This window comes from Montipora foliosa, chromosome 2, assembly GCF_036669935.1.
Source record: "Montipora foliosa isolate CH-2021 chromosome 2, ASM3666993v2, whole genome shotgun sequence".
Classification (NCBI taxonomy): Eukaryota; Metazoa; Cnidaria; class Anthozoa; order Scleractinia; family Acroporidae; genus Montipora; species Montipora foliosa.
This window is the reverse complement of record NC_090870.1, coordinates 65,545,687-65,560,287: the sequence shown is the minus strand read 5'-3', so window position 1 is coordinate 65,560,287 and position 14,601 is coordinate 65,545,687. Positions and strand designations below refer to the sequence as shown.

General features: G+C 40.3%; 1 non-coding gene across 1 annotated transcript; it reads left to right on the top strand.

Annotated features, from left to right (window-relative positions):
* The first annotated feature begins 12,581 nt into the window (after positions 1-12,581).
* On the top strand, positions 12,582-12,654 carry Trnat-agu (transfer RNA threonine (anticodon AGU)). Its single transcript has one exon. It is a non-coding gene; the product is annotated as a tRNA-Thr (tRNA).
* The last annotated feature ends 1,947 nt before the right edge of the window (positions 12,655-14,601 follow it).

Genomic DNA, 14,601 nt, shown 5'->3' with positions numbered 1-14,601 from the left:
TGGCTACCCCGGTTGAGTGGAATGCACTTCGGTCCACCACAACGCTAAGCACCTTTAAAAGAAGATCTAAAAGCTTTTAAGCTTTTAATACTTCACTTAATGAATTTCAGGTTGCTTTATTGTTTATTTCAGTTTCGTAGTTTTTATTGTAAACCCCTATGATTTTTTTAATAACGCTATATATTATTATTATTATTATTATTATTATTATTAATATTATTATTATTATTATTGTAAAATTGTAACATCATGTTCTGCCTGTTGTCATTGCCGTCTTTTCTTCTGTTAGGCGAGTCATAACAAATGACCAAAGGCTAACAGAATGATCTCTTCTTCACATGATGATGATGGTGATGATGATTATTATTATTAACTCAGACTGTTATCAGTGGTTATTAATGATATAAGATCATTGTAATACTCATACCATCTGCCCCGAGGGAATCCGCCGGGAACGCGATGTGTGGTCCTCACGTCATATTTACTTAAAAATAAACGGTTCCTGTTTCCGCAGCATTTTAATCCCGGGACAGGAGGGGGGGGGGGGGGGGGGAAGTTTTGGATTTTGGTCTCGCTTAGAGTGTTCCGGGCAAAGCGCCAATATGTTAAGCCGCCAAGGTCTCGTTTAGGGTTCCGCGAAGAAACACAGAATTACTCGACGAGAAACAGAAGTCCAATTTTCTTTTTAACTTTTTTTAGGGGTCAAAATTGGTTTAAGCCACGCCCAGATTGGTCTCCTTTAGGGGGTCACAAAAAGCTTGAGCCACTCCCAGATGGTCTCCTTTAGGGGTTAAATTCAAAATTTCCGACGAGCATCCCCGTCTGTTCCATATGGGAGTACCCCCCACCCCCCGGATTTTCATATCTTTGGTCTATGCTGGTTATCATATTTTCACGTAGTGCCCTTCTGTGGCATTTGCATAACGGAATGATAAACAGGATGTCGATTCTAACAGACGGAAGTCTCAAACCAGGCCTATATTTCCCACGCAAACAGGAAACCGGAGGTTTGCTGTGCAAACCGGAATTTTCGATCTTGCGTAAAGAGGTCAACACAGCACTGCGGAAGAACATTAAAGTGTGTGAAATTGGCAAGGTGAAGTCGACTGAGAACTTGAAACTGACTATAAATTGATGGAAAACGACGGTTTAGCTTAAAAAACTTTTTAATAAACAGCTAAATGTACGTGATGGCAAATGCTTTCTATTTCCGCCCATCGCTACGATTGAGAAAGGCGCATAACAGACAATGAAAATTAATCTCCCTTAATTAATGGGTAAAGTGGAGATAATCCTTTCATCGGTAACAACATCCGCCTTAATGACGACGCATTTCGTGAAATAACAAAAGTCGGTTTCATTCATAAGAAAGGCCATTTAGACGTCAATTAATCCTCGAAAAACTGTGCTAATAACCTTTTCTAATCGACCCCCAACTCTAGTTTGAGGCAGAGGTCTTTTATCACGAGGCTAAAGGAACTTCTGTTGGAATGAGTGCCAGCTGGAGTGGAAGTTTAGTTGACGGACGCACTTCTCCCAAATTCCACCGTAGTGTCATTGACCTTTAAAAATGAGTTTATGCTCAATCAGCACAAGAATACCTCAGCACGCAGTTATTAACCGTGATTGCTCAATCATTTCACATAATAATACTTCCGTAAAACGACTGATTCCCGCCCTTTCGGAGTCAAGAAGGCTGAACATCTTGACAACCTGATGCTACCGGAAGACTCAGTTACCCAGCCCAACAGAATGAGATTTAATAGTCGGTCAAGCTTCATTTACGTAATTTGAGCAAAAACGCATTGTCACTACGAACCCGAATAAGGTAAACAGGCCTTTACTTCGGGAGTTACCTCATTTTGGACAAAAAAAATTTACGTGCCACGTGCAATTCAATAGCCTTGTCTCCTTCAATTTAAATCTCGATGAAAAATTGAACACAGACTCTAAATTTACACCTTTCCACCCTATCCGTTGTAAAATTTAATAAATAGATTTTATGTTTGTTCAGTAATAGATGGCTTTTGAAAAAAAAAATTCATACAAGGCGATATCTATCATTCATTAATAAAGCAGTGCTGTCTAACATTTCTAATTTGTTTAGCCTAACTCAAGATATTCATCATTATAACACTATATTCTTCCTTAATCAACTTCCTTAATCAAATACGCTTGATTAGAGGAACATGGCTGGCGCAGTGGTGAGAGCATTCGCCTTTCAGCATTGTGGAACCCTATGTGAAGTGCTCGACGAGATAATGCGTGCGCGAGAGCCATTAAAAGAACGGATATCACAAACTGTCACAAGACGTTTAAAATAATATAACGTAAATTGTTCAGCGTGTACTATTGAGTTTATAGTTGCCTTTAAGAAGTTTACTAAGGGAAGAAGCGTAAGAGTCGCACGAGGCGATAGTATACTGTTAAATATTGTTAATTTTGGGAAGTAATGTCTCAACAAGATCGGTGCTGTGATGGATCTCAAGATCCGAATGTGATATGTTCAACATTGAAGCCTTTATTGAGTAAGTTCGTTAAGTGGCAGGGCATTCAGCAGTTAAGCCAAAAGGTTGAAGCACCTTCTTTCTTTGTACATGAAGGTAGTCAAATTTTATTTGGAGGAAAGGAAGCGTTAAGATGACGCAATATAGCTTTGGGTGCCAAAGATCAGCTGCTGGCCCTTCTCTTCGACACTCAGTTCCAAATCCAATTCAGTCTGGCCTTAAGAAGAGTTCTTATAACATTAGGAGTCACCAATTGTTAGAGTGAGATTTACGTTGTTTGGAGTCAAAATCAAATTAGGGTTAGGGTTTAATGTGAACACGGGTATTTTTACGGGAGTAAGAAAAATTTGATGTAAAACGGGTTGACTAGTACAATTATTTATGAGCAAAATGCTGAATACCCTGCCACTTATTTGCGTAAGAATAACAGCTTTTGTGTTCTGACTCTTTCCTCAAAGAACGCCCCCGAGTGCTAAAAGAGGTGGCCCCACAGTGATGATACCTTGTTTTTAGTGATTACATTGTTAGGCAAACAGATTTTGAAGTGGTGTATGATGAAAGCTTGACTGGACCCAGCTGGACTCTGGACCGTCAACCGAAGAAAAATAAGAGCTACGAGCAAATTGATTTTCAACTTAAGTTAAATAGTTTAATAAGTTGAATAGATAAGCGACACCATTATCTGTAGGCCGGACAACAAAAGGGATGACGAGAAAACGCATATTAAAGTGTTGCTTGTTTGGAACGCACGGATTCAACTTCGCTCTTCTGTGCTGCATTGGCTTTCGTTTTCATCGACCTCATTGCTCATTAATGAAAGCTTAAATTTAATCCTCCTAGTCGTTCAAAAGGTAAATGAAACGACTCCTTGCACACCATTATTTGAAGCAAATCCAATGTTAAAGAGGTTTTGATTTTCTAGTTAATTAAGTGCGAGGATTACCTCTACATTTCGTACCTCAGTATTACTGATCATTGATATCCGTGCCTTTATGTCCCCTGAACACTTCTGCAAACACTGATTTAACGCTGTCCGATATTGCTGGGAGTCTTTTTTCTTGTCGCTTGCAACAACAGCAGAGCGACAAAGGTGTGGAACTTCCACAGACAGCCAAACATACGCAAGCAAAATGTGAAGTATCGAGATAGCTGCATGGTCAATTATTCTAAACCAATGTGGTCTGATGATTTCACGTTAGCTTGCTGATAATGGCTCCAACTCAGTTTGTTATTTATATATGGCGTTACACTTGATCACCTAGGCGACGTTGTCAAACAAAGCGAATTGCAACATTATTCTGTCGTCCCTATCATCTGACAAAGCACTCGATGAAAGTGGATACCACTACACCCTGCAGTACGAACCAGCCAAAGCAAGCAAACGGAAAAGCTGACAACGCAACAACATCCTCTGGTACAACCCTCCCTTTAGCAAGAATACCAGTACCAACATCGGACACAAATTCCTCGCCCTAGTAGACAAGCACTTTCCCAAAGATCACAAGCTGAGAAAAATCTTCAACCAAAACACCATCAAGATCAGTTATAGCTGCATGAACAACACGAAACAAATAATCGATAACCATAACAAACGCATCCTAACCGCATCTATACAGATCGATGACACCGCCACCGCCGCCGCCGCCGCTACCATTGCTAACAACAAGACATGCAACTGCCGACAAAAGAATACATGCCCGCTCGACGGAAACTGCCTGCAATCATCAGTAATCTACCAAGCCACCGTTACACGTAAAGACAACAACACAACCGAAACATACATCGGACTCACAGAGAACGACTTCAAAACGAGATAGAGAAACCACACTGCATCATTCCGCCACTTTTTAGCTTCCAAAAGTTGTCCGTCCTTTGACTCTTTTAACTGTATATAAATTCATATGTCGAGGCTTGGACTGGGAATCTCTAAAGGATCCTTTTGGAACGCCACTATCTCCGTTGGCTCAGACAGCCCAAAGAAATTTCTATATATATATATAATGGTTGACCAAACGATAAACTCCCAACAGAAGGATCCAAAAGGATGCACGTTGTCTCCTCAGTTAGTATTTAAAGTTGCATATAAACTGGAGAGGAAGACAAAACTTCTCGAAGGTCCAGGAAACGTAATAAAAACGTTTCGGCCCTTCGGCCTTCGTCAGTTAAATTTTTTTTAAAATTGAGTACAAGTTAAAAATCTAAGGATAAAATGGCCTAATTATTACAGCAGTGGAGACTATATAGTGTCTGAAAGACTAACAATGGCTATTGTAATGGAATACAATTAAGTAGTAAATTGTATGGTACAATACAAGCCAAAACTAAAGCTTGATCACTAAAACAAAAGTAATGATGTAATAATAAAATCTAGAGTTATGCAAGTAATTCAATCTATTTATGTAATACCGACTACAAATTAGATGGGACTATAATGGAAACAAAAAAGCTTTTTATGGAACATTGAAATTGATCCGTTTTTTTGAACGGAATTCACAGCGCTTAGTGAGGCCAAAAGGCTGCAGTGTGCGCAATTGTGCCGCCCAATAACCCTCCCGCTTTAATAAAGTGTTATCTAAATCTCCATCAGTGTTCATTATCTTCTCAATGACAATGACATTGAAGTCCGAAAGGTTGTGAGGAAATTTATTGAAATGAATGGCAAGCTCGCACGATTTTTTGTTTCTTTTCATGTCAGATTTGTGGTTTCTGAACCTGACTTTGAATGCATTGGAAGTCGAACCAACATACTGCACTTTGCATTTTTAGCAGGAAGCTAAGTAAATAATTCCAGTCGAATTGCATCCAAGGTTTTGTTTGATTTGATACGACCGGCCAGTTGCAAGACTTAAAAATTCACCAGCTTCCAACAAATAATTACAACAGAGATCACATCTTTTGTTGCATTTAAAACATCCGCAATTTTCAGCCTTGTCATGGTTTCGACTTCTTTTGAATTTGGAGGGTGCAAGAATGTCCTTCAAATTCTTTGTTCTACGGTATGCTGGAATGACGGATTTAGCACGAAAAATTTCCCTTACTACTTGGTTGGATTCGAGCAAGTGAAAATGTTTTTTAATGATCAACGAAATATTAGGTAGCCTCGGATTGTAATCGACCACTAAGGGAAAGGTTTTTTTCTTAGTTTTTGTTTTTGGCTTGAGAACATCTGATCTCTCCAATTGCATAGCCTTCTCAAACTGTTTGTCCACCAGATTCCCATTGTAATTTTGTTGTTTGAGGTAGCTTTTGTATTCACTACAGCGTTTCACAAAAGAGGCGTTGGTGGAACAGTTACGCCTAATTCTAAGGGCTACTCCATAAGGCATAGCTTTCTTACAATGATCTGGGTGTGAGCTATTGTAGGGAAAATACAAATGGCTATCAGTGGGCTTGGAATAAATATCTGTTGAAATAAAGACATCTTGTAAAAGGAGAGTAAGGTCCAAGACATTGAGTTTGCTTTCAGAATAAACCAATTCAAATTTGATGGTATGATATAGTGAATTAATATAGTTGGTAAATTCAAGGAGTTTCTCAACACCCTGTGTCCATAGATCAAAAATATCATCCCTATATCTCAACCAAAGCATTGGTTTAATTGTACCCTCAAATTTCGCTTTGTGATCAATTACGCCCATAGCCAAGTCTGCATAAGAGCACGCATTCTTGGGCCCCATCGCGGTTCCGTGCTGTTGAACATAGTTATTGTTATCAAATTGGCAATTGTTGGATTTCAAACAAATTTCCACAGCCTCTAAAATGCATTCTGTGGATGGTATTTTGACAGATCTTGCATCTAATGCATTTTTAACTGCAGTAACCCCCAATTCGTTGTCAATATTGGGAAACATTGCAACAACATCCCATGAAACTAACAAAGTACCGGTTGGAAAAGGCCCTAATTGATTAACTTCGTCAATCTTATTGATAAGATGCGTAGTATCTTTGATAAAAGAAGGCAAACTTTCTGCTAAAGGTTTCAAATAATATTCAGTAAAGGCAGATAACTTTTCAATCGCTGTTCCGCAACAAGAAGTAATAAGGCGGAGCGGGTTACCGACTTTGTGGGTTTTGACATTGCCAAAAGCTGTTCCAGGTCTCGGCCGAGTGTTGGTAACCCAATCAGCGATTTCATCTGTTATTTAAACCTTCCCTGCGCCACTTGCTACTCCAATCTTTAACTAATTTTAAATGCTTTTGTGTAGGATCTTCTGGCAGCTTAGCATAGTGCAACGTGTTATCTAATTGACTGGACATTTTTTCTGCGTATTCTTTCTGGTCTAATAAAACAAAACGAGAGCCTTTATCTTGAATCCAATCCCGGTTTACAGATGATGAAAAATTTTTCTGTTATGCAAAGATTACACCTCTTTGTTACGTTTGAATAAGGTCTGGCGCGAGCCAGGGAGCGGGCACCCTGAACAAAAGGAACGAACTGGCGAGTGCGTGCCGGCACGCAACCAAATATTTGATAAGGCATGCTTGAACCATCAACTTATAAAAGGAACGTTAGTCAGGCAGTGTTTCATGCACCTGACGAGAGAGGACCATCAGGCCCTTTCGAAACAGTTCTGTAGTGTTTTAATGTTTTAATTTTTCCTTTCCCACACAAGTAATTATAAAGCTCCACGATTGTAGAGCACTCTTCGACTCAAAGATAAGGTTTTCACGTTTCTATATATACATATATATATATATAGTGTAGTGGTCATCGCACCCGACTAGTGATCAGGTGGACGTGGGTTCAAATCCCGCTCAGGGCAATTACAATTTTCCACAGAAGTTGTCCAGTGTTGAGTTTCCTGTAACTTTCTCTCAATTTCTCCTCAACTTGGACTGTGAATCCATTTGCGATCCTCCTGGGGGTGATACGTTGTTGGCTCAAGGGATCTACTAAACTGTCTCTTACATTAATTATCCTTGTCCGCCTGTGGATCACTTGTTGATGTAATATATCAAACACGAGAAGGAGTGTTTCATCGAATATCCAAACACCGAGAAGCGAGTTGAAAAACGAGGCCGAAGGCCGAGTTTTTTAACCGATTTCGAGGTGGTTGGATATCTGATGAAACACTCTTTCGAGTGTTTGATATTGCTTCTCAAAGGAATCAGTATTTTAAGAGATATTTGGGATCAAAGTTGGCGAAATTTTATGCTAATTAAGACCGCATATCCAAACTTCCTTCACGGTAGTGATTTCTTTTGTTTTTGACTTATGAATTATTAATGAGTTTGAGAACCAGCGTTATCACATAGAAAAACTGGCCCTTAGGGAGTCCCACGGAAATGCCAAACATTAAATGATTCTACCAAATCCCGGTGACGTCACTTCCGGTTAACATGAGATGCACACGTGCCGCCGTGGATAATCAGTACACATTGCGAAGCCGTGGAGTTCAGAACTATTGTGGTCTCCGGTTTTTATTCTCTTTATTTGTCCTTACTGTTGCAGGTAAGAAAATAATGTCGCTTCAATTAACTTCTTCTTGTTGTTTTATTCAGTTTATCTCGAAAACTAAGCCTGAGGAAGGAAAGTGCAACGAGGAAAAATTGACGTTTCACATGTTGTCGTTTAGAAGCTGTTAAGCTATGTCGAGAGCCTTATGTGCCTCGCTTTTCGCCGTCCTATCCAAAATGGAAGCGGTTATTAAGGGAAAGAAAGTTATAGTTTCCCTTCGAGTCCTAACATTTTCAACATTTGAGGGAAAGAAAGTTATAGTTTCCCGAGTTGAAATGGACCACAACAGACACGTGGATGCCGGAGAACAGTGCTTTGCAACAAGTTGTCATTTAAGACTGAACTTGGTCGAGAGCCTTTTGCCTCGCTTTTTGCCTCCCTATCCAATGTGGAGGCGGTTGTTAGGGTAAGAAACTTTAAGCTATAGTTTTCCCTTTGAGTCCTAACGTTTTCAACAGTTGAGGGAAAGAAGGTTATAGTTTACCTCGCGAGTTGACGTGTACTTCAACGGACACGTGGATGCCCGAGAACTGTGCTTGGCAATCGCTTCTCCTGGTTGGAGCCGCTTCTAGTTTAGCGAAATGGCTATATGAAGGGAAACATAAATATTTTTTTTCCCGAATTTGAGGTTCTTGGTCCTTCAGAGCTCAATATTTTTCGGTTGTTTACATTTTAGCAACCACATAAAACTTAGATGAGGGGCCTCCCCACCGTTTCCTTCCTCGAGGAAAGCAGAGCTACAGGGATAGTCGCTTCCCTGAAACAAGAGCTTAGTAAGAGATTTAAGCTAAATTTAGGGCTCCGAATGAGCTCTGATCAGGATAAGCCCTCTGATGGTGATGACTAACACTCAGAGGTTTCGCCTGTGCTCACTGGTGTCTTGCAAGTTACTTAGGGGAGTCCCCTAGGTCAAGTTTTGACAACTTAGCAGAGGAGTTCTCGGCAACTGACAAAACAGGTGCGCCAGTTAACGCCAAGCTGGCCACTGTGCTAGAAGACCTTATCAAAGGCGATCTCCCTAAAACAAAGCTAAAGGGGCTGGTGGAAAAATACTTAAGACCAGAAAATTGCTAATTGCTAGTCTCCTCAAAGTGAACAGAACTATTTGTAATAGGTTGTCTCCAAGTAGGGATGATCTCTGTTTACAAACATTGTTTTTGTTATTCAAGTGTGCCAACCACAGAAACTAAAGACCCTTTGGGACAGCCAATGAGGCTCTGGTTGGCATATTAATTACAATAGGTGACGTCAACGTTATATTCGCTATACCAAATCCTCAGACAAGGCTCTTCAGAAAGCTCGACAGTTTTTTTGTTTTCTCATTTTGTGCCACCATCAATGCCTGTGATAAAGCATCAGGCGAGCCGGCTCTAGGCTATTCTCCCACATTCCCTTGTTCTAGCATTGGCAGGAACCCGGGAACTGAATCTTCGTGGCCGAGAATCTCTAAAACCAGATCTGAACGCCCAGTTTGCTTCTCGAGAGGTGGTAAGTCATATTCTGCAATGCCTTTGTTAGGGGAGAAGGGGCTCCTACCACAACCAAGAATAAGCAAGGCCGTCAACCATGATCCCAGTCCAATAAGAAGACAAACTGCTAAACTGTAATTCTCAGGTTGGTTACATGAGTAGCGTTGATACCGTTATTAGGTCAGTTGCACCATTGCATGCTGGCCAATTGCGAATAGCAAGGTTGACTTCCGAGCCGTTTATCTTGCAGTGTGTATCTAGCTGTGAACGTGAATTCAAATTTTCTGTTATTGAGCAAGAAGCTATTGATGCAGGAATTAATGATCTATGAACGGTGTCAGTCGGAAACAGGGGAAATTGTTTCTCCGATATTCCTATGACCAAAAGAGGAACCTGGGGCTCATAGAGTTATTTTCAGTTTGAAGTCTTTAAATCAAACATTGACCTACTGTAAGTTCAAGATGTACCATAAGGTTGATGAAACCTGGGTGTTTTATGTCCTATAGACCTTCCCAATTTCTTCAATTTCATCCCTATATTGCCAACCTTCAGAAAATATCTCAAGTTTGCATCGAAGGTTCTTCTGTTCCGTTTTTGGGCCCTACCCAAGGGACTGACAGGTAGTCCTTGCATCTTTACCAGGGTGTTAAAATCAGTTTTTTTTTTCCCACCCTACGCACCCTGTACGGACTTAATTGTTTGGGTTATATTGATAATTTTTTTTACATGGAGGATTCTGAGGAGGCCTGCCTTGAGGCTACCTTACATACTGCCCAATTATTTACGCGCTTGCGTTTTGTGTTTTACCCGACCCAGTCTGTTTTTCACCCTACGCAGTGCCTAGAGTTCTTAGGATTCCTGTAAAAATATTCATATATTCTTAGCCTTAACGAAGGCTGACAAGGTCGTTGTTTTGTGCCACTAAGCTTTGTGCGCCCAGTAGTTCTCAATCCATGAAGTTGCCACACTGATAGGAACTTTAGCGTCTACTTTCCCTGGGGTGGAGTTTGGTCCTTTGTAGTATAGACACTTGGAATGGGTCAAAGAATTGGCACACCTCTCATAAGGTTTTTCGTTGTAAACATGCCTCCGTCTGCTGACAGCATTAGTGCTGTTAGAGTGGTGAGTCATCTCTGTATTCACAGGTTTCCGGGTTATTGACCGTTGTTCCCCAAATATCGCTTTTACAGTGGTTGCATCACGCATGGGTCGGGGTGCCATAATGCACTAAACGCAAACTGAGTATTCTTGAACCGTCTTCCGTGGGGCAGGGGACTATGCCCCTATTCGGGTCAGTGTCCATTCTGCGCATCAGGAACATGCCTTACAACATGACTGCTATTTCCTACATCAGTGGCATCGGGGATGCAGGAACAAGGAATGCAATACGATTGCTAAGGTAATTTGATTATAGGCCCTTTGAGAAGCATAGTCGGCGTTTCTGCTGCGCGTCAACCGGTGCGGTTTAATGTAACTGCAGATTCTCTATCGCGCCGTTTTGGAGATGGGATCATAATGGGAACTGAATCGCGGTATTTACTTGTATATATATGGGATTTTGTTGTTCCCCATATTGACCTGTTTGCAAGTAGAATCAACCATCCAACTAGTGCCTATGCTTCCTGGAAGCAAGACATGAAAGCATCATAGCTGGATGCTTTCCCTGTGAATTGGTCACAATTCACTAACAATTACATTTTCTCATGGGGATGCTCACCCTCTGAGCCCAGAACGGCAACCCCTGACATGCAAGGTGTCAGGCGACAGTTCATTAGGGCAACATTCCGGGCGAGGTTGCCAACTTACTAATGTCCTCTTGAATAATTAGCGGCAGCAAAGGAGTAAGATGTTCACATCCGCAAATGCATGGCGTGCATCTGGTCCACAAGAGAAAACTGATCCACTACATCCGAGTGTGAACAACGTGTTAACGTTTCTCCACGCCTTTCATATTAACCGAATATCATACTCAACGATTAGTACGGCTTGCTCAGCACTCGCAAGCTGTTTAAAGGGATTGAATTTCCTGATTGTCACTACGCTGTGACTGACCATCCTTTTATAGTGCGCTACCTGTAGGGTGTGTTCAACTCTTGCAAGCTTACTCCTCGATATCAGGTAACATGGGATCTTATGCTTGTCCTAAAGTATATAGGACTATTGTATCCTCTAAGCAAGCTGTGTCTCGGAGGAACTGACCCTTAAACCGCGAGCTTTAACATCTGGGCAGCGGTGTCAAACACTGTCATTTTCTGAGGATCGATGCTATAGAGAAAACTCCTGATTATTATTTATGTTCTACATACAGGATCATGTAAAGCAGGACAGACCTGGGAAAAATCCTCATGTCATAGTTTGGTTGGGAAGAACCCTAAAGTACCCTAAAGAACCACTTACTCTACTCTAGAACGCTATCTTGGTAAAATCCCAGCTTGTTTCGTCACCATGGCAATGGCCGTCTTCTCCTTTCATATGTCATACCTTATCGGCACATTGGTACGAATGCAAATGGGCGATGAATTAAAGCTGTTATGGAAGCAAGTGTAGTAGATACAGCAAGGTTTAGTGCTCACAGCGCCAAATGAGCAGCTAGATCGAGAGCAGGCAGGTGATTCCAACAGATGAAATCCTGAAACACATGGAATGATCTAGAGAATCTGCTTTTCAGGAGTTCTAAACCAACCCGTTATTGCTGGAAACAGCTTTGCTGGAGCTGTGCCAGGTCGATAAGTTTGCTTTCTGGATTGGAATAGTTGTGTCCACGTTTATTGCTGTAAAATCTCATGTTAACCGGAAGTGACGTCACCGGGATTTGGTAGAATTAGAAAATTAAACGAGCCTTACCTGTAAGGTGAAGTTTGATTGTGATTCTGCCAAATCCCTGGTGACTCGGTGAGGGTTAACATGCCCTCCCTCACACTTTTTCTGCTTCCCGACCCTTGTTCTTCCATTTTTCTCTGTATTCATTTGTATCTTGATAACCGTGTCCACAACCTTTGAAAGTCTGATTATCCACGGCGGCACGTGTGCATCTCATGTTAACCCTCACCGAGTCACCAGGGATTTGGCAGAATCACAATCAAACTTCACCTTACAGGTAAGGCTCGTTTAATTTTCTAATTAATCAGCCATATTGCCAGCATGGTTGTCCTGATAGTGTAGTGGTCATCACACCCGACTAGTGATCAGGGGGACGTGGGTTCAAATCCCGCTCAGGGCAATTACAGTTTTCCCCAGAAGTTGTCCAGTGTTTCTGTAACTTTCTCTCAATTTCTCCTCAACTTGGACTGTGAATCCATTTGCGATCCTCCTGGGGGTGATACGTTGTTGGCTCAAGGGATCTACTTAACTGTCTATATATATAGCAAATAAATGTTTTTGACCTAGTTCAAGTCTACGTATCTATTCAAAGCTCTGGTAAACCCATTGAGCACTTTTAGCTGATGATCAATTTACACGTCATTTCATTATATATATATATATCTACATTGCTCTAGTTTACCTATTGAGCACTTTAATAGCTGATGAAATCTTCATAATGACGTGTAAATTGATCATCAGCTAAAAGTGCTCAATGGGTTTACCAGAGCTTTGAATAGATACGTAGACTTGAACTAGGCCATATATATATATATATATATATATATATAGATATATAGATATATAGATATATATATAGATATATATATAGCAGTTTAAATGGGCTTCCTGAGCCAACGAAGGTGCCAGGCCACCAGAAGGATCCCGGAGAGATACGCAGTCCAAACCACGGCATGTAAAAATTGTATAAAAGTTAAAAGAGGCCAGTGGACGGACAACTCCTGATGATTTAAAAAGTAAAAAGATTTAATGCAGTGTAAAACGTTTCGGTCGTATGACCTTCATCAGTTACAGTGAATAATGATTAAAAAATTCCTTTTTATATGTTTACAGTGTTAGTTGCTTGTCTCTTAGGTATACCGAATTCCTAAAGGTATTACATAAGAACTTAAAAAGTACAATAGAACGGACATAACAAAAGGATAAACAATGTACTTAATGATGTTCCTGCATACTTTACTACCTGATTAAAATTCATCAAAGATGTAAAAAATCCCTAAAGGTATTACTTTACGAAGATTATAACTAAATAGAAAAGCAAACAAAACAGTAAAAGAACCAATAAAAACAGGAGCTCAAGCTAAACCTGAATCCACTAACAATGCACAACAATCATAACAAATTCCCAGATTGGGGCCTTTGAGCCAAACTGTTCAATTTACGGTCAAACAACGAATTCCCAATAAAAGCCCTTGAACGGTTGAAATATTTGAAAAATAAAATTTCTTATCAAAAAGCGTGCATCTATGAATTATGTAGAATTGAAGTGTATTCTGTTTTTAGAATGAAATTCTTGCCTTTTGTTAAGGCCGTGAGGTGCCAAGGTGAAGAGTTGGGCACTCCAATAGGCTTCCTTTGTGATGAGAAGTCTGTCAATATCATCCTGCCTGTTTGTGTCGTTAATTTGGTCTATACATTGAAAAGAGAAATCCTGCAGTGAATGTGAAGTGCTATTAAAGTGAACTGCCACTTCACAAGATTTCTTATTTGTAATCATACATGACTTGTGATTTCTAAATCTCACTTTGAATTCGGTGGTAGTAGAGCCAATATACTGAAGCTCACATTTTTTGCACGAAACCAAGTAGATGACATTTTTGGAACTACATGTCAAATTGGGTCTAACGATGTAAGATTTACCTGTTCTAAAACTACAAAAATTTCTCGATTCGACAAAATAATTTTTACAAAGATCGCATCTACCTTTGTCGCACTTATAGCAACCTACTTCAAGGGGATTGGTGGTATGAATATTTCTTGTTTGGTATTTAGAAGGTGCTAAAATTGCTTTCAGATTTTTAGATCTGCGATAAGCTGGAATGATTGAATTTTTGGGAAACAGCTCTTTTAATTTCGTATTAGATTCCAAAAGATGCCGATGTTTCCTGATGATGTAATTTATGTTTGGCAGATTGGGATTGTAAACTGTCACAAATGGGAAAAGCCTCTTGGAGGTCCTTGCTTTCTGTTTGAGTAAATCCTTTCTAGGGATAATTGAAACTTCAGAAAATTGATCATTAACTAGATTTGCCGGGTAACCTTGGTTTACCAGATAGTTCTTATATTC